Consider the following 27,537-nt stretch of genomic DNA (forward strand, 5'->3'; position numbering starts at 1 on the left):
CATCAAACACTTGCAAATTCCACCAGGGAGGATCATCTAATCACACCGGCTTTTCCAACGGACAATCTGTTCACGGATCTATGGAGGCTCGTTTGTACACAACCACAGGCCTTGTCCTGCAGACGGGTTATTCAAGTACACGTGCGAGCAGGCCAACCTCCTCCTTTTAAACAAAATGGTAGAAGAGAGACCGCCTGCACGAGCTAGCTTGGGAAGCGAGTTCCTTGGTCAGGAGGAGACCTGCACGAGTGGCGAAGCAGCCTGTGAAAGAAGCAGGCAAGAGCTCCTTCACGCTGGCTCTGCCCCTGGCATTGAAACGCCACTGCTGCCAACGCGCCTCCAGCTCCGCCACACCGCAGGACAGTCGGGCCACGGAGGCTTCCTGTCGTCACTGCAAGTCATCTCGCAATCTGCCAGAAGGAGGAACAAGCTGAAAGGTTCACACCAACACGGGATCATTTCATGCCCTGCTACCCCTCTGCACGAAGAGCAGCACTGGTACGATATCTTAAAGTCAATGAATTCCTGGGTTTTCCAAGCTCTGGTACCAGCTCTGAAAATCAGAGTCCTGTTTTAATTCAGATCACGAAGTTCATCGGCGTGATCTTTCATTTAGTAACTCAGTAACCGGCACCTAGCTGATGTGCTTTGTAATGGACCTTGAGCAAACACCTCCGAGGAGGACACATCACGCAATTTGTGCTTCCCGGTTCTGATGTGAAAAGCTTTTGTGGCTCTACTGCAGTGGTCAAAGTCCTACGGACAACAGAAAAGAGCCCCTGCCCTGATGAGTTTACATTTAGATAAGACAAGGAAAGCCATGAGACAGGCACAGACAGAAGGACTGAAGGTGAGGGAGACACCAGCAAAGGGAAGAGCTGGCAGTTTCTGTACGTTCGTACGGAGTACAAACGCAAGACAGCCGCTACACAAACCGCCACTAGCAGAGAAGCCATTTAAGGCGGAGGATTTCAGAACGATTTATGTGTGATGTGGTGCTCAGTGCGCAGGGGTGGAAGCATTACCAAGGTATTTTAAAACCCAAATTTGACAGGGCTCTAGCCTCCAGCTGGCACCCCATCCACATAGCCCCTATTCACCTTCTGCTCCTGGACCAGAACCAGACAATTTTCCTTATAACACATGGGGTCGTGGATGTCCACTGGTCGCTGAGAAAAATCATACTGGTTTGGGTCCACCACGGGGTCAGCTGGCAACAAATTACCCTCCCATTGTCACAAACAGAAAACCAGTATTTCGCTTGCCACAGGCCAACGAAAACTCCAAGCTATTTCTCCTCGGAGGACGAAGCTCAGCTGCAGACCGGGGCAGAGAGCATCCAAAACCGAGTCAGCTGAGGTTTTTCACAACTGTTTGAGGAGAAGGAAGTCTTGTGAGGTTTATCTGCGCTTGGGTGCAGGACAGAGCTGGCTGGGTACGAACACTTACGGGCGCCTTGGGATGGCGAGTCACCACAGACGTCACCCAGCACACAAATTTTGTGTCTGTCGCTGTAAACATGCACTAGAGCAACCTTATTTCTATATTCAATCAGATTTCAGAACAGCTTCCTAGGGCAAATATTTAAGGCTGGAAATAATTTGAATTTGCCTAAAAAGCAAGGTATAGTAAGTAAAATCCTTACCACCCCCCTTCTCCAGTTCTCCCCTCGCGTACCGGTCAGTTCTGAGCATTAGAGGAGTGCCGCACAGCGCAACCCTCCTGTCACATCCGATCCGACAGCTGCGTGCCGGAGGCTGATACAGCCTCTTAAATTGAGGCCGGAATGACGGACAGCTCAGGCCTTCCCTGCGGGCAAAGGGAAGGATGCTTTTTGGACAACCCAATTAAAACAGAGCATCAACTTCTAGCGGACCTTCTGCCAGGACTGTCTGGAAGTGGTACAGGTTATTCTCAGAGTATATTAAGAAAGCACGACGATTTATAGAATAAAATGCACAGATCAGTCAACTTCTCCTTGGTATCTGCTCTCACAAAGGCAGAGCAGCAGAGCGCATCTGGAGAGTTTGTCCGGTGTGGATCCGAGACGGCTGAAGGAACCAAGAGCGAGCAGATAGGTGCCGGGTGGTCCCGGCCCCTCCGCAGGAGCTGGGATGGACGGGCTCTCCCGCAGCTTTCCACGGCTGTGGGCTTCCCCACTGAGGATGCAGGCGTGAGCTTGGTCACAACTGTTGTACGTAGCTAAAATTACACACTTAAGCGTGTATACAACAGAGATTACTTCCATTTCAGCTCTGCCTCTCATACATCAATGCAAATGTAAACTTTTGGTAGGCGTAAGGAGATGGAAAGGGTGTAGGATTTCAAAGCAATCATAACAGGTTACATTACTTTTGAGGAATCCATCTGTATTCAATCCTTCTCCTAATGTTCCCTCTCCCTGACAACTCTCCTCAGCTGGCTCGTATCACTATCTGAACGTTTTGTGCCGTGCCTCTGAAGAACGCTTTCAACATCTATTAGGAGGGAAACATTAAAGGAACACGGAGTCTAACAAAAAAAAAAAACCCTGGTCACTTCTGATCTGGGAGGGCAGCCCGCTTTAAAAGGGATACAGGCAGACTCAGAGCGATTTGAAATGTCAGCTCCAAATCTCACAAACCGAGCTCTGCGCGCTGATAAGGGCGATAAAAGGGAAGGTGAGCATTTCAAGTCAGACTTCACAAAAATTCCTGCAGACTTCAGGAGTTTTGGGGTTTTTTTTTGATGGAAAGAGCAATGAAGGGGTTTGAAATGAACACAGAACCTTTCACACACGGCAGAAATAAAGCTGCATGGCTCTTCTGCAGCTCTCCGTTGCTCAACCCTCAAAATAATCACACAGGGAACAACTATAACAGAGATCACAGCGACCCAAGTAAGTCAACCTGACCAGCCGCCTTTCCTTTGCATAAAGCCCTCCGCTGATCCCTGTCAATTCTGGTAATGCTGACAAGGGCCAAAACTGCTGCAGAAACACAGCAAGCATCTCCGCAGGGTTTCCTTCTACCTGTTCAGAGTTTATTTTGCGTGTTGTCTTGGCTGCATCCTACCCCCACACCTCCCACTCATCCAACCAAGGCCAGCACACAGCACTTTGAACATCAGCGCCGTTGGATTTTGGAGCTTCGACGTAAGTGAGAAGAGAGGTGAGATTCTCTCCGGTCCTCTTGGCCCAGCTGGAGTCCCCACCGCATCGCGAGTCCCTAAGGCCATCCTACTCCTTCCAGTTTGGGATCCCTAGTCTCCATCACACAGCTCCCCACTGATGGCTATTTCAATTTGAAATCAAAGATGCAAAGCCCTCAATTTTTTGCCAAAGAGCAGCATGCCCTGGCTGACGTGCTCTGGGGAAGCACCACCTTCAGAACCCACAGAGGGAGAAAGACCTCACAGATCCTGCCTGCAACCCCAAATCCCTTCAGTTCTCAACAGTTATGTACCTCCTTCATTGATGTTCCTCATCAAGCATGGAAAAAAAACTCTAAAAAATAAGGGAAGAAGGAAACTTCCTTGGAGATGAAAGACCTGTAGGCAACTAATTCTGTAGAGTTTATATTTTCACTGGAGGGAATAAATTGCACAACACACTATTGGCAGGTCTGTGAGACACGGTCTTCCCAAGTTTGCCAGCAGTTCCCGTGTGGCCAGAGCAGCTCCCAGTCTAACATGGAAGCTGGTCAGATCCACCAGTTTGCATTGCTACCATCTTCTCTAGCTCTAGCGCTGAGTTTTTATGACACTGACATTTTCTGGAAGAAAATTTTTACTCAAAAGAACTGTACTTGCTAAAGAATCCAGGCAGGCTGGCAGTCCTCCTCCTGTATGGGTCCTGAGACAAGTGCATCTCCAAACTTGCTGGTGGCACGGCCAGGCAGCTCCAAACCCTCACACTATCAAGGAAGTTGCACTAGAGTAGTAAACCCAAGAGATAAAGACTCAAGAAGCCGAAAACCACAAAACCCCAATGCATTCTCCTTACATTCCCCCAAACAGCATTTCCAGAAGATTTCCTCCCATGACATAGGCCGAGCCTTTGGTCACCAACGTCTGGGTAAGCAGCTCTAGAAAGTCTCACTTTCTAGACAGCTTGAGCCATGAGGCAGCTGACAATCATCCAAACTTCACGAGTTGCCTTGGAAAGCTCCAAGCTGCAGGAGAAGCGGGGCCAGGGGTACATCCCGGAGAAGGACACCCCAAAATGGGCTCTGCAGAAACTCAGAATCTCTCAGCACAGCTGATGGCAGGTTGAGCAGCTGTGATGCCCTCCCTCCTGCGCAGCAGTGAGGAACCTCGCTGCGGGACACGACTCCTCCTTTGCTCCTCGGTGGGTGGTGTTTGAGCTGACGGATGGTGCCCAGAGACCACAGAGCAGGGCTGCAACTCAACGAGACCCAGTTACCGAGTCTCTAGGCTCCCACCCCACTTTAAAATAAGTTTAAACTTAGTTTAAACTTTTATAGTCCTGGGTTTTTAAAGATGACTGTTTCCAGAACTACATTTGCAGGAGAAAATCAGGACTAAACCCTACATTTATTTGGCAATTTTATCTTTGTGATTAGGAGGACGCAGTCTAATGCTGACACATCCTTCCAGCTCATTATTTTAACATCTCCCATTTATTCAGTGTGAAAAAAAATATTTTTTTCCATTAAAAAGTTACGTACTTCCACTCAAGAAAAAAAGAAAAAGCTTCCAAAATGACAGCGCTCTGGCCGGCCAGACACGTTCAAGCAGAGCTCCCTTCCTTCCCATACCTACATCTACCAACCAGCGGGTGACTGTCACATCCTTCACGCAATACCACATTGCATTATCACAACCAGTCAACCAAATTAAAAGGTGCACATGTTCGCTTGTGATGTCCGAGCCAAAGCAAATCCCTTCAGCTCATTTAAATAGCATGTGCTGACAGGAGTGTCCGAGTGGCAGGGTCACCTTCAAACAAGGGATTGGAACAGCATCCACCAAGGAGTCTGACTTACAAGATCGCATTAATCTACCACGTGAACAGAAAAGTCGCCGTTTCCAATCCATGGTGGAACAACCATCACAAGATTTGTGCCATACTGGGTATAAAATTATTAGAAATGTCCCAAAGCACTCACAGCGTTCCCCCGTACCTCGTCACGGGTACGTTCTGGAGCTAAGAACAAAATGCCTGTGAAGGTGCAAAGCTGAAAACCTTTCCTCCCGACTGGATTTAACCTGCACTAAAGACGCAAAGTCTGCTCAAGAGGTTAACATTGGAGATTTAGCCGATAATTTGACTGCAGATCCTCCGGGCTGCTCCACTTAAAACGCTTCCAATTACTGCAAGTGCTCAGACACTGCTGTGCATCTCAACTTCATCACCGCCAATGTCAAGCTAATCACACGTGTTCTAGGCAAGGGCAGCTTCTTCAAAGATCACATCAATTCTGGACAAGTTAATCTCTTCTTTGAGGTCTCCAGATGGCTCTTGCCAAGAAAGTTCCCTTCCAGCCCCGCAGCCGGCAAGCGGAGCGGCCCCGGCGCTCTGCAGAGCATTACAAAGGAACCAGATCAAAGTTGCGTCTTACAAAAAAAAAAAAAAAAGAAATCTTAAGTTTGAAAAGCAACAGCAGCCTGTCACTTGTAGGCTTAAGGACGACTTCTGCGTGCTCCAGCTATCAGGGAATTTATGATTGCAGTCTGACTTTTAAAAGCCGATGAAGACGACGACGCTCTTTAGCGCTCCTCGCCTTTGCAAATCTCTATCTCCTTCCGTACTTATTCATCCTCCCACGCTGGAGGAAGAAGGGAAATAAATAAAAACTTAACTAGAAGTACAGATAAGGGCTCCTCTTCTCTTTCATTCTAAGGCATTCAATTCCATTTTAGGAGTACGCGGAGATTATTTTATGGGAAGCTTCAAAGTTATTCCAGAGTATTAAAGCCCAGTTACAAAAGCTAAACCCGAGATCTACCAGCCTGAGTTTCCAATTTCTCACTCCTTTGCATTTACCAAGGACGTACTAACTTCTGGGGCAGGACTGAGGTACAGAAGACGCATTCATTGAAACCAATAATTTAGATCACAGCATACAGCAAGCTATGTGACAAGAGAGATTCAGGATCTGGCAGAATCCAGGAGGGAAGCTGAAATACAGGAAATACTCTGTTTGCCTCAGGAGGCAAATAAAGACTAGATAGGCTAAATATGGTGGCTGTATTGCCCTGTTGCCACACCAACCTTCTTGGGAAAGGCTTCCAGACAACAGGACGCAGACGCTGTGTTCCAAGGAAACTGCAGAACAAGTCCCTCAGGATCTCACCTGCCATCTACAAATCAACCCTCCCAGCTCCTCCTTCCCACAGAGACACAGCTGTGCCCATTCCTCACCCCAGGGTAATACTGTATTTTCTCCACGAGTTACAGATTCAGAAGAAAAACTAAAAATCCACTATTGCCAAGCAATAAAGTCAAGTCCTTCCTAAAACCAGCGCACATCTTCCTGAGAATAAGACCAAACCCCTCGTTTAGTTAATAGCTCAATGCACAAGAAATAAATTAAAGAGAAAATATGGGCAACACAATGCTTGTACACCAATTAACAGGACGCTTGGATCATCGTCCTGAAATAAAGCAAATGCCGCAGAAGGTTTTGTTCCATATGTAACAGTAACAGGTATTTGCTTAGACTCAGTTCAACTTATTAGGCTGAACTTACAGCATAACAGAGCTTTTAAAAAAAATGATGCCATGATTAATATGAATCCTTACCCATTATTAAGGGTTGGCATTAAACAGGGACATTTTCTACAAAGTCTACAGGATATCTGACTGCATTAACTGTGATTGAACTGCAGCCGCTGTGGAGCAGCCCGGCTCCATCAGCTGTTCAGAAGCCGCAGAACCAGAGCAAGCTCAGCATCTCCTCTGCGTATTTTGGGGATTCAAGGTACATCGCTGCCACCTGTAAATCACACCATGGCCTTTGTCAGACAATATGCCATAGAATTATTTATGATATTTTATTGGAAGGGACAGAAGCTCACACAGGGATGGGCCGAGCAACGCATGTTGCCAGAAAAAAAAGTTGCCCGAATAACTACGTTTGTGACTGATGTCAAAATGCATCCCAAACGCAGTGAGAGGACCTGAGGATCACATCTTCCAGACACCTCCAGAACAGAGTTCTCCTACCAGGATCACGTGCATAAGCAGTAATGTCAGAACATATATATATATATATATATAAATTAAAAATTAAATATGTTTAAGTGGATGAACACACACCTTAGCCATTTCAGACAGCAGTGCTAGCTCCCACATCTCCGCTTTCCCGGGTGATTCTCCCAGATAAACTGGGGCCACGGAGAGGAGGGACCCTCTGCAGAGCGATGGGGTTCTCTGCACGGGCTCCCCGGCCTTTGCCCCGCAGTTTCCCCGCCCTGGGAAGGCTGGCAGGGCAGCTGGGAGGCACAGAGGAAACAGAACTGGGAACAACTGTCACGCTGCAGATGTAAAAACACCAGCGGACCCCCAGCCGTTCAGAGCTTTCCACGTCACACCGAGCCAGCGACCATCCGTCCCTTCCTCCCGCCTTGCCTGCAGCCCAGGATCCCTGCATCCCGCTTTCCTCCGCCGACGAAATAAGTGGCCGAAAGCATCTCCCAGCTTTCCAGCCGCGCAGACACCCACGCATCGCGGCTTCCAGCCCAGAGCATCCCCCTCGCCCGCCCAGCGAGGGCCTTCGTGAAACAAATTATTTCCAAATGCCTGCCTTTGAGGCACGGGGAGGAGGGGAAGCCCAGGTTTATACCTGGCTCTGCTCACAACCCAAAGAAGGCAGCAGCTCCACTTAAAAACACCACTGCCTGCAAACTATCAAATTAATCCTGGGATTTCAACAGCTTTTCTTCATTATTTTTCGTCTCAACCAAACCACAAATTTACTTAATGACTAAACCAGGCAAGCCAGTACTTTGTTTTCCAGGCAGCGGGAACCTTCCTAACGGGATTCAGGTTTTCAGAAAACACGTTTACCTAACGTCAGGTGAGGGAGAGGGTCCATTTCCGAGATGCGTTTGATGCTTGTTTTTAACTTCCCCAAAGCCACCAGCATCGCGGTCGGGGTATCTCCGAGTCCCCAGCCCGAGGAGAGGCGCGGAGCAGAGTGAGGGGGAACACAATAAGAACGCTGTGTTCCAGGAATGATCGAAGAAGGGCGAGAGCATGCTTTTGGCTAGCAGGATTCAGTGCTGTAACCTCGTCTGCTGCTTTTCTTCTCCATCTGAAGCAACGCTGTTTGTCCACGCTTCTCTGAAATGGAAAGTATTTCCTCTTGCCTGCTCGTTCCAAGGAAAGATCTGAGGAGGCCTGGTATAACCAGGCAGAACTGGGGATTCTCCAGTGCCTCAGCTCTTCCTTGCCAAAATTTCTGCTCAACAAGAAAGAAATTACGAGCAGATTTCTCTGCAAGCTCAGTAACTTAAGACTCGGGCCTGTAGGATGAGTAAGTTTTTGGATGGGAACAAAGCATCCAGCTTTGGGCCAGTTGACTCCAGACCATTCCCCTCCTTCCCATCGAGCCTCTGGAGTGTTGGAAGAACATGGGATGGGGCAGGGACATCTACAGGTACATGGGCCACACTGGGGATTGGAAGCAAAGCGCAAATAAGATGGCCTGGGCTCGGTCCTTCCTTACATCACCAAAGCTTTCCAGGAGGGAACAAACCCCAGCACCGCAGTCCACATCTGCATTGCTTTCAGGGATAAATTTCCCAGTTCTTAAGTCACAGCAGTGATATTGCTGATGGCTGAGTTGAAATGGGAAGATACGCAACTCAAGGGGCCTGCGTCTGATCAAAACAAGTCGCAGCTTTGACATTAAACTGCTTGTATCACTGGGCCACGTAACGTAGGCTGAGCCACTCGACTGCAGACTCGCTAGCTTCACTTGATCCTCATTGAAACAACGGCATGAAATTCAACAATTGTTACCAACTTCTTGCCAACAAACCTGGTATTTTAATGACATTACAAATTTGGGCAGCAGAAGAAATGGGTTGATGTCATACTTTGAACATCTATGAGGCACCTGACTTGGTGCCTCAAAACAATGCTGGCTTGCTCCTGAAGACATCTGGTAAAGCCCCAGTAATGACGAGGTGGGCAGAATTACTGAGGGACCCTCAGCAATAATCCTGCACAAAAAAAAAAGACTTTATTTCACTGAATAAGGTCTGGATCACCAACACACATGAAACGAAGAGGATTGCCTCCAAGCAGAGTTGCTCACTGGTGTTTAAACTCCGACAGAAAGGATCCAAGAGATCCCCCCAACTGAACAAGAACCTTTGAGGTGACCGAACTCTGACCTCAGCTGGTAACAAAACCAAAACCGCGGAGGGCTGGCAAGACCTGGAAGAGGTAAAACTGAGAGTCAGGATGTAACAGTGCTCCCAGAGGGGAGATTCAGCCAATTAGAAATGTCCTAATCTCCCTCTCGGTCTGTATGAAAGGTCAGAAGTGGGATCAGACATTGGCAGCACATGAAAAACCAACTCAGCCGAGCAAAAGACCTTCACAAAGACATTCCATACCTTCGCATTAAAAATTTCTGCAAAGCCTGATTTAACTTTCCTTCTATCTAGGGAACACATTTCAGTTTAAAGTCAAGAGATCGTTAGATCGGGACAGAAAAGAAGATCTGCCCCCGAAGGCTCCCACCCCCAATCAGTACTTTATAACAAGCAGGAACTCGTAAGCATCAGTTGACCACAACCACGACGTAGGTCTCAGAAGTACAGCACCATGAAACAGAGCTTCTCCGGCTGTCTCCAAAGCTCCCCAAACGGGGTCGTTAAAGGACACGTTGTTGATGACGCTAACAAGGGGCAGGCTGTATCAACAACAAAACACTGGTAAGCTGCAAAAAGCTTTTAAACGTGCTCTATCATTTACCGCTCAGCTCTGAAAAGCATCACAGTAAGTGTACAAACCACAAATCAGTCTTCTGGTCTCTACTGGAAGCCCATAATCTGACGTTCCCTTCTCAGCTCAAAGTGACCTGGCCGATACAACGCAGCGGTTGGGGCAAAATGAGGGTGGACGGCATCATGCTGTCCGTCCGACAAGGCCCGTTAAGAGGCTGACGGCAACGACAAGTCCCCAGAAGAGCCGTAATAACAACGACCAGAAGGAACAAACCACGCAGAAACTAAGGGAGGCAGATGCTGACAAAAAGGATCTTTCCTTTTCTAGAGATACTTATTTTTTTTCCTCTTCTAAGAGTTTAGCAGACCAACAGCACATAATCTGCTGCTGTCCCCAGAAAACAGGCACACAGAGGTAAGCTAGTCTTCTGAAGCCGCTACAGCCAGCCCTCCTTTTAAATAAGGGCTAAAATAACTTTTCCTTAGATGGTCAGAATGAAGCCTTCACTCACAGTCCTACTTTTGGGACAGTCACTGAACCTGGCATCTCCAGCCAGACCTGGAAGTCAAACCATCAATCACTGCATCCAGGTCACACAAAGTCGTATTTAAGGATAACGAGTGAAATCAGCTGATTCAGTTTCTCATTCCTCGTGGCTGTACTTTTACAAACGGATCTAAATTCAGCGGCTTCCTGGCAGACCAAAAGCAAAGAAGCCGGCCGGCGCAGGTTGGGTAGCGATCCCTCCTTACTGCATACACCTCGACCAGAACCAGAGGGATCCCGCTGGGCACGCTCCGCTGCTGAAGGCGACAACACCTCCAGAGGCACTCACTAAATAGTTCAAGGTGCAAGAACCAGTTCACCTCATTTAAATGGATATTAAAATGCAGTGAAAAACAGCTAAAGGAGCAGGGAAGGGAAAAAATAATTAGTTGCTCGCAGACAAATTGCGCAGGAGCTCACAAAGGAGTTGCTGGGACACTGCAATACCTGAAGGTCCAGCGAAACTCCAGGCCAGAGGGGAGATGAAACGCCTCTGACTGCAGCGTGACGGGGCTAGGGAAGCCGTTGGGAAGCTGATGTATGCAGCCCATCCCGTTACCGTGTTTGGCCGCTGCTCAGGGAAGCCCTGGGCTTGTTTCTTCTCGGTGTACTCTACAGCAAGTGAAACTTGCTGGTTATTATTTCTGCCGTACGCAATTTTTCTGGTTTGGTTCTCATCCATGAGAAGAGGCAGATATATGGGCTTTCACCTTTATTACACAAATTCCACAGCATCTTTTCATCTGGCACGCATTATCGTGGGGATATATATGAAGTACCATGTCCATCTAAAGTGTTGTGAAAGAGCTGTTTGAGCCCTCATTCCATTCCTAAATATGTTTTTACAATTAAAACCACTTCACTCTTCCATTTAGGAAAAACAAGTGACAATGCAAGCAACGTGATTTCTGCTCTAAATAAATGAGCCACTGTTCAGGTAAAAGACAGCTGTATTTTTTTTTTACCTCGGTTTCTTTCAGATAGAAGGCCAGGAGATTGCACTCTGTGTGTTTCCGTTGATCTCGCTTTACTCCCTCCAGAAATTCTGAGTACGAGGCATTTGCTGACACCCAACCAAATTCAGCAGGGGAGGGAGGCCCCAAAGACACTGCAATAATTAGCAAAACCAGGAAGATGTGGAGGGACTCTGCTCTGAATGCTGGGGCCAGATCTCAGCAGAAAACCCCCAAGGAGAAGAGATGTCACAATCGCCTCAAACACAAACAGAAGTTTCAGCTCCAGCTGACACCTTCCTGGACACCAAAGTCGGCACAGGCCCATTGCAAAAGCCCCATTTTGGGAGCCCCGGTGCTGAGATCTGGTTTAATTCTGCATTTTGTACAGCTGTGGGCCCCAAATTACCTGTTGATGTGTTGTCTTCTTGGGTAGCAAGAGGAGCCCAGAGCAGAGCAGCACGGCCAGTCTGACCCTTTTATTATCTTCTGCTCCCCTCTCCTGCGCCCACGTAGCACACTGTTACTGATCCTGCGCTGCTCTCTGCTCAGGGCGCAGGATAAACGGATTGGTATCCTTATTTCCCCCCTCTTTGTACGTTTACATCGCCCAAATCCCACGCTGAACGCAGCATTATTCTCTTTGTTGGAGATTCTTCTACGGCAATTTTCACAAGTGAATCTCGTATTTATCTGTGCTGCTATTCTGGGGGAGGGAGAAGCCATTATCCTCTTACGTACAAAAAGCCAGCCGCAATGCTGAACCAGTCAAAATCTTCTCAAAACGCGGATGCTCAACTTGAAATGCCAAACACTCAGCGTTTTGGTAAGACTTCTGCCTTGATGCATGCTCAGCACATCGGTACGTCTGATCCAGGTCTCAAGTCACGCACAGAAAGCCAAGGCGTGTGTGACGACTCTCCCAGGGAGAAGAGCTGCCTTACGGGTGTCTGGCAGGAACCAGCATGGAGGTACCTGTGGTTTGTGCTTGGATCTTCTGCCTCTTCCTCCACAAAGCCTTTTGATGAGGCAGGAGGTAACGCAGGTGCCCTGTGCCATGGGATAGCACCGTGCATAAGGCTTACACCGTCCCACCTCTACACGGGGCAAAGATCCCCAGCCCCTCTCTCCCGTTTAGCTATATGGGTTCCATCATACAGAACAACACGGGTTCCATCACACAAAATAATATGGGTTCAATCACACAGAACAATACGGGTTCAATCAGACAGTTGAGGTCACAGCCCCTCTCCTCAGAGGTGAACAGTTTCCCTCCTCTAATCTGCAAATCATTTGCACAAAAGTGAATTTTACCCCATTATCAAAATGGCTGAGATGAGTGGGTGAGAAGCGTCCTCCTCCTGCGCAAGGGCTTGAACTAAGGCTCAACAGGCAGCTTCAGCTACAGCACCTGAAAACCCCAGGAATCGTCGTAAAAAAAACCCTTTCCAGTTTCAATACCCTGTACGGCCTTATCTCTGCTAGCTCCCAAGGGCACCTGCTCGCTGCTGGAGGATCTCACCCTCCTCACCTCCTCCCCGTCGCTCCCCAAAAAGCCTTTTTTTTGCTGAGTGCCTTTTCTGGAGGATGCAAGAATCACAGAATCATAGAATGGTTTGGGTTGGAAGGGACCTTTCAAGGCCACCCAGTCCAACGCCCCTGCCAGGAGCAGGGACATCTCCAACCAGATCAGGTTGCTCAGAGCCCCGGCCAACCTGGCCTGGAATGTTTCCAGGGATGGGGCATCCACCGCCTCTCTGGGCAACCTGGGACAGTGCTCCACCACCCTCAGTGTAAAAAAATTTTTCCTAATATCTAATCTGTATCTGCCTCCTTCTATTTTGAAACCATTACCCCTCGTCCTGTCACACCCAGCGTTGAGCATCAGAGACCCCAAATCATCATCACCAGCAACGGGAACAGCAGTTTCCAGTCTCTGAAGACTTAACGATGAGCATTGTCAGAGCAAATACACTTTTCAGACACTCTGACTGCCAAAATTTTACACCATCTCCTATAGACCTCGTGCAATTTTCAAAAGCTTATGATTTAATCAAATTGGATTGATTCTCACACGGACAGCAAAAGCTATGTTCAGGCTGCCAGTGCCCCTCCCAGCTCCAGCATCCCAGTTGCCAAACGATCCAGCTCTGCTTCAAAGGAGGAAAGCTGGAAGGTTATCAATGAAAAGTGAATTGTAAGACTCTGACACGAGCAAAACAATGTCATTTCCTCCCCCCTCTGCTTTTGTTAAAATTTGCCAAAAGAATTCAGCCTTAGGCAGAATCTCAGCGTGGAAGAGTACCAAACACCACAGTCTGATAAAGATACGAGCAATGACAACAAAGTTCTACAGAGCAGGAAATGCGAGGCAGCCGTGAGCGCAGCCACCGCCCGTACCGTAAATGAGCGATGTTTTAACATCGCTCCCCCCGCAAAACTACGGGCAAGTCTGTAACGTGAGTCATAACATCCTTGGCACACATTTTGATGGCAAAGTTGATAAAAGCACCCGTCCCCAAACCAGTGTGTGAAAATCGGAGGTGAATTAATCAAAACATGCAGGAGCTTGTGACACCGACGTCTGAGCCTGCACGTTTGCATCCGCAGCTGCGAGGCTCTCGCATGACGCGAGGCGACAGCAGAGATTTTGCTGCCAGTACCTTGTCCCGTCCAGGGAAGAGAGAACAACATCTGCCAGCGGTTCTTCCTCTAGGGCTGATCTTTCCGGCCTATGTGTATATCCATGGTAGGATGCAAAATTCACGCCGTGAATAAGCGAGCAAAGAGAGACTCATCTGTTTCGCGTGCGCACACTGCTAACTGCTCAACGGTGTCATCTTCTCCGCTCAAGACGGTCACAGATGTCTACGTACGCCGCAGACACACGTTTGCTGTGCAGCTCTAAGCAAATAATAAGTTAATTTATGAATTCCGCTGCTGGTGACTTGCGGAGATCCTCTGCTTGCCCGTGGGCAGCAGGCTGCCTGCCTGTGGGATCGCCTGCGCAAGGCCGTAATTCCTGCCCTCCAAATCCTCCCCTTCGCCAGTGCTCTCAGTCTCACCACTGGAAGTCTACCTCAGCCCAAACGAGCAATGAGAATAACGAATCGGGCTGCCTTCTCCAGCGGCAAGGAAGAGGGCTTTCCCCAGCAGCTATTTCCCGACACTGACGTGCAAATCCCCCCGCAAGGGTGTATCCTCTGGGAAAAGTTAGGGAACAGGTTGGGACAAAGAATTATCTGCACATTTCCTTGACTGGGGGAATCCCATGAGATCGGGAGGCCATACATGCCTGTGAGTGGCTGCACTGCGATCAGGAAGAAGAATCTTAATTTACTGATGGAAACGCAGTTGCACCCAAAAAACCTTTTGGGGATTTTATTCTCTGCTGCCAGTAGAGGAGATACAGGGCCACAACAGCTCCCAGGACACCACTCACAAAGACTTGGGCTTCGTTTTCGGGAAGAATGCCATTGCTGAGGAAGACTTCTGTCTCCCTGGTCGTTTAGGGCAAGTTCACAAAGTGACAAAACTCTGACATCGACCTTCAGTGACAATGTGGTCACAATCCAGAAGAGCGAACACACCCCCAGAACGGTGCCTGCTCAGCGCTGGTCTTAGAGAGGAGAGCTCGTTTCTGTCTGTTCTAAAGAGGACCAAGGACTGTGACTCGATCAGGAGAGGATGTGCTGGTGATTATAAGAACCTACGACATCTTCCATGATCCCAATCAATGCCACTTTTGACCAGAATTAGCAGGCCAAGGTCACCTGCCTGGCTGAAATTCAGCCCAGGAGGGCTGGTTGAGCAGCGGTAAGAGGTCTCTTCAACCAGAAGTCTGAAACGAATGGAACTTCCAGTTCTAGAGCAAGATTTTGACCCAGTTTCAGATTTTAAGTCCATCTCCTAAACAAAAGCAGCTGAAGTTTAAATGAGCCAATTCTGCAGATCATTACGCTGCTATTACACAATTCCTTCTAATCCCTGAAGTGGGGAAGATGTGCCAACGCCAACCCAGGCACATCTTTGTCACTTCAGCTGGACTTCCAGCCTTTTCACTAAAGATTTCGTTCTGCTAAACCATCCTTGACAAATGCCAAACACTAAAACCTCCCAAATATTTATTGTAATTTATTTGGCCAGGCTACCACAAGTGCCTAAATTCTCCTTCTCAGTTGGAGAGCCATCTAGACCAGAGGTCTCCAAATCCTTCAGCCTAATAAACATCACAAAGGCTCATGAGCCCAGGACAACTAGTAAGGGAGAGATTGTTTGTGCCACAAAAGGAACAAAAATGACCAGCCATCTCCTGCTGGCTATTCTCCTCCCCTAAGAACTTGGTCTAATCCTCTCCACCCTACAGCCCTTAAAAAACAATGTGCCAAGGAAAGGGAGCAACCGCTACGCATACTGATTCGCCCTCCAGTTTGGACGTGGCTCCTGCAGGACCACTGCCAGCCAACTGCTAAGAGCAGTTCCCTCTGAGATGCTGTGCTAAGGCAGAAGGCTGGTTTTCATCCCTGTCTTAGAGATCACCCAAGAAACCATCAGACTGGTTGCAGCTCTCCTGGGCAAGCGCAGAGCTCCTCCCACCACCTCTTTGGGTCTCCAAAGCCCAGCACATGAAAAGGCAGCCATACTTGGGACACTCGGACTCATCCAAATATTTCGGAGAGAAGGCAGAGGGTGCAGTCCAAGGAGCACATCTCTATTTCTCTTCCAACATTCAACGCGCCAACCCAGCACCGTTTAGGTGAGGATGTACACGTGCTCGCTGATGAGCTGTGCAGGGAGCAAGAGCCCAAGGTACCACGGCAAAAGAGGAAGATGCGCCAGAAACACGGGGTTACGGCAGCTCTCAAAGCCACCCCGTGTGCTCAAGCATGCCAAGGCCAAACTTGGAAGCACCGGTGTCTCTAAAAGAAGCCGCAGTTGAGAAGGTAACATTATAAACCTATAAAATAAAGTTTTACTGCTGCTGACTAGCTGGGACATGCAGAACATGTGTTGCAGGGAACATAGCATGATTTTATTAGCAAACACAAAGCCGTTCCTGCTGAGCGGCCCAAACGGGGTGGGTTGAATTAAGAGAACAATAGCAGCTCATCAGATGGCCCTTTCTTTCACATGTGTCTTCAGCTCACTACGCTAGCGAATACTTAACGCAACTTGGAAATACGTTTTCATCTGAAGAGCCTCACGTTATTAACACATTAGATTAAAATCAGAATAATTGAGAATGTAACCTATCCCTGATGCTGTTCGTTAAATGACTAAATCTAAACCATCAGCACTCAGCCAGCCTCCTCCTCTTTTGGAAACTCACTTGCCATCAAGTGACTATTTGCCTGATTTAGCCCAAGCCAGCACTTCGCAGCTCTGCTGAGACTAAACGGGACGGTCTTTCGGCACTGAAAGACCCGAGCGCGCGGGTCATGGGAGAGCTGTGGACCCCTCAAGCCGTCCAGGGGAAGATGTGCTCAGGCTCAGACCAGTTTGAAAAGGAAAAAAAAAAACCCTGTTGCGTCAGAGGCTAATGCTAACCACGTTTCCAACTCGATCACGGATTCCAGTTCCCCAAATAACAAAACAATAGACACCAAAGAGGAAAAGTGGAAACTGCTGCTTGGCGAAGCTTGCCATGACACGCTGGCTGGAAGCACGCTGGGACCAAATCCCGCTGCAGCCGGGCTGGGGCTCCGTGCGCCGAGGCAGCCCGCGGGAAAGGCAAGCTCCTCCATCCCCGTTTCATCTTCAGCTCTCCCCGCAACGCCGGGCTGATGCGGAGGATTTACGCTGCTCGCTCACCCCAGGGCGCGAGGGACGGGAATAGATGAGCAGAAGAGACGGGGGACAGCATAGAGACAGGCTCTGGAAGGAGAGATTTCAAAAGTCACGCAGCGGGCTCTGGCTCTCAATGTCCCTGCAACGGGCATCCCCGCAGCAACTTTAGAATCCGGAGTTGCCCCAGTCTCATCATCTGCCCAACCATTTTTTAAGACTTTGCTTTGCAAAACCACCAGGTAGGCGAGCAGGGATGCCGCTGCGTTAAAGCTAGCGTGAGAAACAGCCTGCCCACTGCTCATGGCTTAAATTACAGATCTGCCACAGGACACTGGGACAAATGATAAGGCAGCAGCACTCTGGCTTAACCTTTGTCAAAGAATTCCTAATCTTCTCTGAGATTAGACTTTTGTTCTTCTTAACTGCCAGCCCAACATGCCACCTAGGCTGCAGGGGGCCAGGCCCACAAACACAAATTAATTACATCAGCTGTAATTCACACCTCTGGATGCTTTTGAAGCAACTCCTGCTTTTGCACAAAACAGTTCTGGGGGAGGAGGGGGGAATCCAGTAGTGTGTCACACTGAAATACTGATTTCTGTTCTGGAAGGAGCGCCGCACGTCCCACCTGGCGATCGCACGCAGACGCAGTTTGTTTCAGTGCTGGTCTGTGTGTCCATCAACTCGCAGAGTCCAACCGGACACCTCTGGGATGCTCAGCTCATCGTTTCATCAGACCACAGCCCAGAATTCAGTCCCTCTCCCCCACAAGGCCTCAGAGACAGAGGAGCTTCCCAGCCGCTGCGGACGGACGCCCCTGTCCAACATCCAGCCACACCAAAAGGATGCTGGAAAGGGCTGGAAAATTCACCGTAAACAAATTGCAGAGCAGCTCGGTTTGCTTTGAGGAAGACAATTCCCCATCGTATCACGGCTGCAGCAAGGAGACTCGGCCGTGCCTGAGCAGCCGGCACTGCCGAAGCCACGCTGATCCCGGCCCTAACCCACGGGCACCAACATCCGAAGGGAAATCTCCATGCTTCAGTCCTCTCCCCGCTTCCTTCCTGCCCCTTCAACCTGGGGACTACAGAAAGAGAAAACCACCAGCAGTTTAAGGATGGATGGGCAAAACCTTTCCGCGTATCGGGAGGATCACTACCCGGAGGCTGATGGGGGAGATAGCGGCCCTAAGCTCATCCTGCGGGAATGGCACGTCAGAAATGCCGGCGGCTTTCTGCTTCCCAGCGAGCCGGGCGGCAGGGACCGGGGAGACAGGTTTTAGCCATTTTCGCAAGTTCAGTAATCCTGCAGTGACCACACGCTGCACAAGAACAACCTCCAAGCCAATTAGAAAATAATAAAAAACCCCCTGACGCTAAGGACTCACTGCTTCAGATAAAACCACCACTTATCTCCCAAATGATTTTCCCTGACCCTTTGGTGCACGGCAATTCTCCTCTGAATAAAAACGTGAGCTATTTACCCAGGGTGAGATTTCCACAAGGTGTGTCAAGGCAAGGGCAGTAAGGAGAGAGGGTTGGGTTTTTTTAATAGATAGATATATATATATATATTTTTTTTTTTCTTTTAAGGCCAACAGCTACAGCTTGGAAAAGCTAGCAAGCAAGCTTTCAGGCCCTCAGATGACCCTCCTAGTCTGCAAGAGAAGCAAGAAACTGAAAGTCAAACACAGGTTAAGGACAAATGCTCCAAGTTAAATACGTTAATCAGTCAGATAACTGGAGTGAAAACGCTGCTCAGCGCCCTCGAAGAAGGCAGGGGAGCTTCGCAGGAGGAGACGTGGCAGAGCTGCAGAGAGGAGGACTGCCGTCCTCCACGAAGCGCTGTTAGGTGGTGGTGAAGCGTTAAGAACGTCAGAAAATAAAAATTCTTTCTTGCATTCAGGATTTTTAAGATCAAGCAGAGAAACACAGCTCCCCGGCCCGTCTTCAGAGGCTGAAGTGAATCGGAGCTGCTCCTCAGCACCTGTCGCCCAGAAACACACAGTTTGCATCCCGGAGCAACAGCCCAGCCGGTCCCCACAATCTACCTCCTCCAGACCTTCTAAGAGCAAGCTGCTTCCAACAGCGGGGTTTTGTTGGGGTGGCCAAGCCCTCCAGGTGTGCAACAAGCCTGGGTCGGGACGGCGACCACCTCTCCCTGCGGACCATCGCAGCTGGAACAGCGCAACCACTCCGACGCAAGGCCAAACTCTTTCTCTGCACAGCCTGGAAAGAATCCCAGCAATTTCAACGACGGCAACCTCCCCGCCTGCCACCTCCCGAGAATTTTCAGTGCGGTTCCTCAACGCTGCCAAATGCCTCGATATCCCAAACAAGTGAGTTATTTCAAACATTTTCAGCCCGTGTGCCGAGGTAGAGCGGGGTGTGAAGAAAGCATTCGTCGAGTTAACTCTGTTTTACTCGGCAAGTGGAATGCATTTCATCACCCCCTACAAGTCCATTCTGTTTTCTATTTATACCGCAGCCATTTGGTGCGGGACTCAGGAGCAGCAGGAACAGGTGATGTAATGCACTGTACAAACAGCATTCTGTTCATACAGTGGGAAAATAAAGCGCATTCCCTTGGTTTCTTTGATCACACTTAAAACAATCAGATTAGAAGTCACAGATAACCCAATACATGCTGGAGATGAAAGGACTCTGGAGAAATAAATCACCCAAAGTTAGATATTAAGCAAGATTTCTCTCTCAACAATCAACTTATCTGCGGAGAGAGGAGGAATGACCATGTGGTTTCAAAATCCTGCCAGGCATTTTATTTATTTTTATAATACCATAAAGCTACTCCACCCACTTTTTCAGAATGAACGTTGCATTACACAACACATCAAAGGGACTTTATGGCCTAAATTAAGCAATAAAATAGTTGAGATTGTGCGTTATGCTGAAAATTGGCTGGCTCCTGGTGCCTGGTGAGATGGGAGGTGAACGCGACGTGTTTGGAGCACCTGAAGAAAGCTTGGGGCGGCATGGCCTGAGGTATCAAAGTGTGTGGCGCTTGCATTTAATAGAGCAAAGTGAGGTTTGAGGCCTTCAGAGCTCGTCGGAACCCTCTCTGGCCCAGGGGATGGTACCAACCCGAGGCATGTCATGGGATATTGGTGTACTAATAGGATATGGTCCTTCACATCCATGACCTTTCAGGTTTGGTTTACAGGCAAAGCTCTGTCAGAAGCTGTGGGCTTCATGGAGGTAGTTCCCCATCGTGGACAGCAAGCCATGCCTTGGGAAAAGGAGATGGGAAAACCTGGAGGAAAGTTGTTGGTAGGTCTGCAGCACGCCGCACTTCCCACCATCTGGCCATCTCCTGCCTCTCCCACCTTGATCAAAACGACACAAAAATTAAAACGAGCTCAGGCCCCCTTGAAATGTTTTCTGGCTTGCTTGCGTGCATTTTTAATTGAAAAATAACCAGAAGACGGGATATGCGAGAGTGGCGTGTCAGTGCTACGTGTTTACTTTCCAGCTCTGCCTCACATCCTTACACAGAAACGTGAGAAATGAGAGGCTATCAAGAGAGGACAAAGTTGGCAGGTGGATCGCTCCGGAGCGGAGCAGGGGCCGAGTTTCCTCTGGAGTAGCTCAGGAGACGCAAGAAAAGTCAACTCGCAATGAGACACGAGCTGGCAGGTCCCACACACCCCGCTGTGTGCGTGTCCTTCCCTTTCCGTTCTCAAAACAAGGTTTAAAAAAAAAAAAAAAAGATTTAATTAATTTGGGCCCTATCATGATTTTCTGTGGCCTGACTCATCGCGTTTGATCTCCCAAGGCTGGCGAGAGGTGTTTGAGCCTGCCCTCGGAGCCCCCGGCGCTCCAGCCAAGCACCAACAATGACTAGACAGACCTCAGCGCCACTCCTTCCATCTATCAATAGAGTCACTGTTGGGCGAGCTGACTCACCGCTCTCTCTGAGAACTGTTCGGCACCGGTTCTCCATCAAAAGAGCAAAAATAAAACTAAATAATTCTATGTTTGCAGAGAGTTTGTTTAGCAAGAAGAGGGTTTTTATTTTAAGGTTTTGTTTTTAGGAGGCTCCTCCAAAGGAAGCTCGCGCTGATGCTTTCGGGCGGCAGAACGGGCCAGGCGGTCCTGGAGGACACTCTCAAGTGGGTCCTGCTCCTAAGTCACACTCTAAAGGCAGAGCGAGGAAGATATTTAAACCTTCAGACCGCATGTAAGGAGACACAAAGTCCTGGAAACCCCCAGGAACGGGAGCACAGTCGTTCATAAACCAGCCTGTCCTGGCACAGCATCTCCCAGGGCTGCCGCGGGGAGCGAGTGGGCTTTGCACTTTGCCTGGGTGTCTCTCCATCCCCTTACACGGAACGTAAAACCCAGACCGGCCACGTCAATCTACGTTACATCTTCCTCCACCGCTCCCCACAGCTGCGCTTGGGCTCAGCAAAGCCAAGCCCGGGTGGAGATGAAGGAAAGGTGAATGTACCCTGCCTGATGCTTCTATTGCTGCCGTAAAACATGAAAACCACCCAGAACTACAACAGAGAATTCTCCAATAATGTTTAAATTCAATTAAGTAAGAGTGTTTAATGTCCCACCAAAGGCAGAGGCAGCTTTGGAAGATGTCGACAATGAAAGCTTCAGCATGTCCCTGCTCCTTGCAGGGGGGGCTGGACTACATGACCTTTGAAGGTCCCTTCCAACCCAAACCATTCTGTGATTCTATGAGTGAGCATGATGCCAGCCCGGGGAGATGCAAGTTCAAGGGCAGACCTTGGCCACCCAACACACCCCCCAACCAAGTCACCCCAGCACCTTCCCAGCCCATGCCCTGGTCCTAGAGGAATGCCAGCACAGCTGGGTCAACGGCAGCCGAGCGGCAGCAGCAAACGGGACATGAGGACCAACTCCTCGTGCGGACTTGTTGGACTGGGATAAGACGTATTTCCAGTCTGCAGCAGAGCAGAGTTCAGCGAGGCCTTCCAAGACCCATTCTCTGCTCTACATTCAGGTGCCATCATACACCAAGGACAACTGGGATTGTCTGTATCTCTCAACTTCCTTCTGGCTGCTTAGCTTCAGTTAACTGATTTCTCTACGGTATTCATGAACATCGGCAAGCTCTTCCACATCTCCTGATTAACTGCATTTAAGCAATTCATTCCAATTCCACCTATTCCTCCTGAAACTTCATACAAATCCTCAGAACGAAGAGATGCAACTGCCTTGCTAAGAAGACGGCAGCTGTTTGAAGAGCGTTTTAGGGAAGTACAAGTCAGACTTCTGCACAAGAAGACGTAAGGACGGCATTTAAGGTTTCTAGGTCCTTTGAAGGCTTCCAGGACTTTATAGGAGAGACCAGTCCCAGTACAAACAAGTCACCTGATGCAACTGCAAGTCCTGGTGGAGTCCCCAAACTTATCTCCATCAGACACTCTCGATTTCCTGTTTGCGGCATTGACAAATAGAAAGCTCTGCATTACAGGTAATTATACTTCACAGAGGACAACAATTAAGAAATAGCCAATTACCTTTTACAAGCTCAGGATAATCAAAAGCTTCCTCAAATATCTAGAGTCGCAATAAGCACTTCGAAATGGCAACTCCCAACAAATTGCAGGTAATTCAGAGCAATTTACACAGATGACATATTTCCCTATCTGTGCTCAAAACCTTCAAACTCGGTTCGGAAAAATACTGCAGGAGTTCCTGGAATGTTTCCCTTCCGACTTCTAAAAATAGCGCATTGCCCGTCCCCACCTTCACTGCCCTCGGAGGGAAGATGCAGGACCTCTGGGCACCATGCTGCAAAAAGAAATCCACCATCAGGAGAAGAGATTTCAGATCAGATATTACGGGAGGATCCTAAGGCACGTACCACCAAACAACAACAAAATCCATCCCTTCTGTTGTTTGAAAACACGCTGCATCGTTTGATTTAGAGGTTTTAAAGGAACAGGGATCTGCTTTGTTGGTTCCCCATTACTGCAGCTCCCATGCAGGAGAACCAGGATCAAACAGCATTACATGATTGAGAGGAAAGAAAACATAACTTTCGCATTTTTAAAGCTTTACTTTTCATATCAGAGATTTAAAAACACCCCTCGAGGAGCAGAGACAGGCAAGGATACCATCCAGCGTGGATGGCTGTTATACTAGAGCACTTTTGATCCCATTTTTTGGGAAAAAAAACCCAAAAACGCCTTTCCATGCTGCCGTGGCTTGGGTTGCTGGAACTGCGCTTTTATCTCAGGGCTCTCATATTGTAATCCACAATTCTTTCCAGTGATGGCTCCCTGTCTCCTGGCCACCGGTCCAGCTGTTAGAGCCATCACTTCAGCTGCATGAATATGAATTTCTGCAGGGCTCACTGTTGCACAAAAGCTGATGAAGTCCTTCGGACCCGTGTGTGACAGAGGAGGATCTGCTCGGCAGTGAATTAGGGACTAAAATCACAGAGGTATTGCTTGGAAGGGACCTCTGAAGGAGCAGAGCAGTCCAACCTCCAGCTTGAGGTGGGACTGCTGCCAACAGCAGGTAAGGTGGCCATGGCTGAGGTACTTGCTGAGAGCACGAGTGTTTTAAGAAATCTGGTGAGAGATGTCAAATCATGATCAGCTATGGTGAGATACTGGAGCAGCCGTTTCTGGTCTTGCATCATAGACCGGGGAAAAGCAAGGAGGAAGGATTAACTCAAGGAAAGCCAACAACACGCTTGAAAGAGCCTGGGACAAGCTTTACCATACTTCTCTCCACCAAGCGACGCACGCCTGTTTTGTCTACACTGGAAGCTGGAGATAGGAAGAACAGTAAACCGCTAATGAGGCCTCCAGGACTCGAAGGGCACTCTGACCTCAAACAGCTCACACGGTCAGAAGGTCCCCAGCCAACGCAGGGTCACACCATCCACCCTCTGCTCTATTCCACCTCCTCAAGCCCAGATCGATGCAGATTGCTGACTGCAGGTGACGTTTCCCCACCGTCCTCCCCTCCTTCCCTGCGACGGCACTGCCGCTCCGATGCTCCCCATCTCCACACTCACTCCAGCACCTGAGAAGAATTTCCCACCCCTGAGGTCCCCACCACCGAAATCCTGCTCTCTGTTTCCAAATTCACGCTCAAAATGTGATAATACAGAGAGGGAACTGATGCACTGAGTGCCAGGACAGCGACAGTGAGATCCAGCAGCCTAGCACCAATACAAACCACGGCTGCAACGCCAGCTGCAGAGGGGGACCTGCTCGGCATCGAAGACAATCCCGTCTGACAAAGCCGCCTGCTTTATGAAGTTGCTGGCTACAGGAGCGAGATAATTTCAGATGCTTGCTCCTACAGTCCTGATTTTGCCTACTTAGCAAACCGATGTATGTATTTTCAATATAAAAGGAAAAAACTGTTTTCAAAATTCAAATTTTAAAATAAATGCATTTCTCTTCCCTGCTAATTGCCTCCTGTGGCTTTGTGGATGATAGGTGTTCCTGCCACTACTGTCCCATCTGGAACCAGAGGTTTGGCTCCAGTCCCACCCTCTTTCTTCAGCTCAGGCTTCCAGGATGATTTCCAAAGCTGGCAAGTGAGAGGATCATGCTACTCCACACCACCTGAGGCAGCACGCTACACCCAAGTCTGCAGCCCAAGATGGGCTACCTGGGAGGGTTTCTGACATTGCTGGTGCCAAGCCACAGGAGGCAATTAACAAAGAAAAAAGGTTTGCTCCTAGCCTGACTGCTGGCACTGTGGTTGATGGCCCCAGACAGAAGAATATACGTGAGGTGAGAAAGAGAGCAATCCATGCAGAGCTGACTCAAGGCATCACCCTCAGGACCAAAACCCAGACGACCTTGCCCAGTCCAAGCAACTGGTGCCTTTCCAGTGCATCCTACCATTGAGGAGGCAAATCCAGCGAGCTGTAGGATGCATCTCCACCTGTGAGCATACGGAAGAGCTGTGGGCAGGCAAGACCAGCATCTTCACTACATCAGCGGGACAGGAGCTCACTCGCTACAGCTCCAACGAGCCACCTCTCCCAGGCTGAGAGTGCCCACGTCAACAATATTTGCAAGGGACACTCGGCTCTCAAGGAGAGGAGCTCCAGCACTCCATCAAGAAAGGAAAACAAGTCAACATGGGGCCAGCTGACTTTTCTGCCAATGCTGCTGCAGGATTAGAAAAGCCTCCTTCAGCTCCTGACTAAAGCTGCAGCTGCAGGGCTTAGCAGGAGCACAGGTGGAACAAGCACCAGAGCTTCTGTCTTCCTCAACTTTTCTCATCTCTTCCAGCCAAGCAGCGTGATGGAGCAGTGGAGCTTGACTGGTGACCTGTCCCAGGGACTCCGGGTACCCTGCTGATGTCTGGATCAGAGATGCAACTCGAGATGTTGGCCTTGGAGATGCTTCCCCTCCTTTCCCTGCTCTGCTGTGGTGGAGCAAAGCGGAAGGCTGCGTGCGCTCACAGCAGGCATCCCCGCCGTGCCGTGCCTCTCGCTGGAGGAAAAACGCACCCTGACCCTGATGAAAGCGCAAGGCGTTGGTTGCTTGGCAGTGACACCCGCTGCGTGCGGGCTGCCCTCCCGGCCACGTGGGCCAGGTCCCTGCCCTGCGCGGATGCTTATCTGGGCTGGTGAGCTGGGCAGAGCACTGGCACAAAAACAACAACAACCACCCTGAAAAATTTTCAGCCAGTTCAGTGTAGCACCGTTTCCAGCTTCTTGGCAATGGCAGAGAGAGAGAAGCATGTGAAAAATGCCCCGCTCTCAGCACAGGCTGCCTTCTCCTGAGTGCTGCAGGGTTGAAAATAAAAACACCTGAGTTTTGCCCAGCAGGACCTGCAATGCTGTGCCAGGAGGAAAAGCACCTTACCTTCCAACGCCCCTAAAACCAGGTGTGGCCAGTCCGCTGCATCCCAGAGGGACCATCCAAAGGAGCTTCCCTCCCTTCCTCCGCAGAGCACCACAGCCCATACAAGATACTGCTGGGGGGACGGAAAAAGGAGGGAGCGGACATCGCTGCAGCTCGGCTGCGGGCACACAAAGCTACACCCCAGCCACCTCTCCACCAGTCCCACCAGTGTATTTGTGTCGTCCAGCTGCTACAGCCTACAGCTACAAACCTCCAGAGAGCAAATCCGCATGGAACAGTGACTGAAACAGCAGGAGCCTCAGCACCCAGCCGCCGCTACGACTGGTTCCACCTCACTGGCCAAAACTCTGGAAACGGGAAGGCCAGCAGAGACAAAGGTGTGCTGGGTTTACCTCGGAAGGGACCGAGATCTGGAGCACTCAACACGGACAGACTGCTGAGACAGGCATTTACTCAGGTGTATAAACACCACGGCCGGCAAATGCCAGCCTTGCAAGAATTCTCCTGCAAAGCTTAAGAATAAATTCAACATGTTTTGAAATAATTATGGATGAATCATGTGAAATAAAAAAAAAAAACCCAAACTTTCTACATTTTATCTTCAGCTGCACTGATCGTGTAGCTGTTTTGTTTTTAATACAATTACACATTCCCACCTACTTGCACTCTCAGTGTGCAGCAGAGTACCTCAGGCAGCAGAAATCCTACAGCACAGGCCGACGTTTCCCTCTGGCCTTTCCAAGTGACAGAACAGTTAACACAAAACTTAATCTATTTGAGGTGGGAGGGGGGAAAGAGAGGCCGCGAGTTAATTTCCCTTAGAAGCCTGATGGTCCCCACCCAGAAACCTGCGCACAAAAGAATACTGCCTTTTAAACTGGTAGGTTAGGTCTGAGACCAGAGCGAAGGTTTGTCAACCATGACAAGCTCCGTCTTGTCGAGCAGTCCACCGGAGGGTTGAAAAGTCTAATAAAACCGAAAGGCCTTCCATAACAAAGCTGCTGCCACTTCAGGAGAACGTTCACACCCATTCAGTAGGGTTTTTTTCAAACATCTGGAGACTCTAAAGCCAGCAAAGACACAGCAAGACCCAGCAGCTAGGAACCCAGGCTGGAAGGAACTGAAGGGAGCAGTAAGGAACACACTGGGAACAGGCAGGGGAAGAGATAACAAAAACACTGTGTGACCTCCCATCGCTTGGATGCCTTTCTAAAATAGACACTTCAGCCCGACCACAGGCATTGTGCAAGAACCCCTGGGTGAAGCTGCATGACCTGTTATCTCCAGGATTACCAAAGGAAAGTGTTTCCCGTGCCCACTCGGAAAGCTTCCTCTCTCCAGAAGAAGGAAGGTTTAGGGATCAGTTTTAGCAGGCTCCTCCAGCCTCTTCTGGAGAAGACCCCAACCCACCGCTTGCTCCGGGACAGTAGGCTGCTCAGCCTTCTCAAATGCCTCCAGTTGGGCTAATTTCCTGTGCCGGCAGCACTTCAGTCACCCCCAAGTCACAA

At 49.3% G+C, this 27,537-nt stretch overlaps 1 protein-coding gene across 3 annotated transcripts in view; it reads right to left on the reverse strand.

Annotated features, from left to right (window-relative positions):
* Window positions 1-27,537, reverse strand: part of AXIN1 (axin 1) — a 68,122-nt gene that overhangs the window by 28,933 nt on the left and 11,652 nt on the right. The window lies entirely within an intron of this gene.

This window comes from Chlamydotis macqueenii, chromosome 15 (genome assembly GCF_036417535.1).
Source record: "Chlamydotis macqueenii isolate bChlMac1 chromosome 15, bChlMac1.mat, whole genome shotgun sequence".
In the NCBI taxonomy this organism is placed as follows: domain Eukaryota; kingdom Metazoa; phylum Chordata; class Aves; order Otidiformes; family Otididae; genus Chlamydotis; species Chlamydotis macqueenii.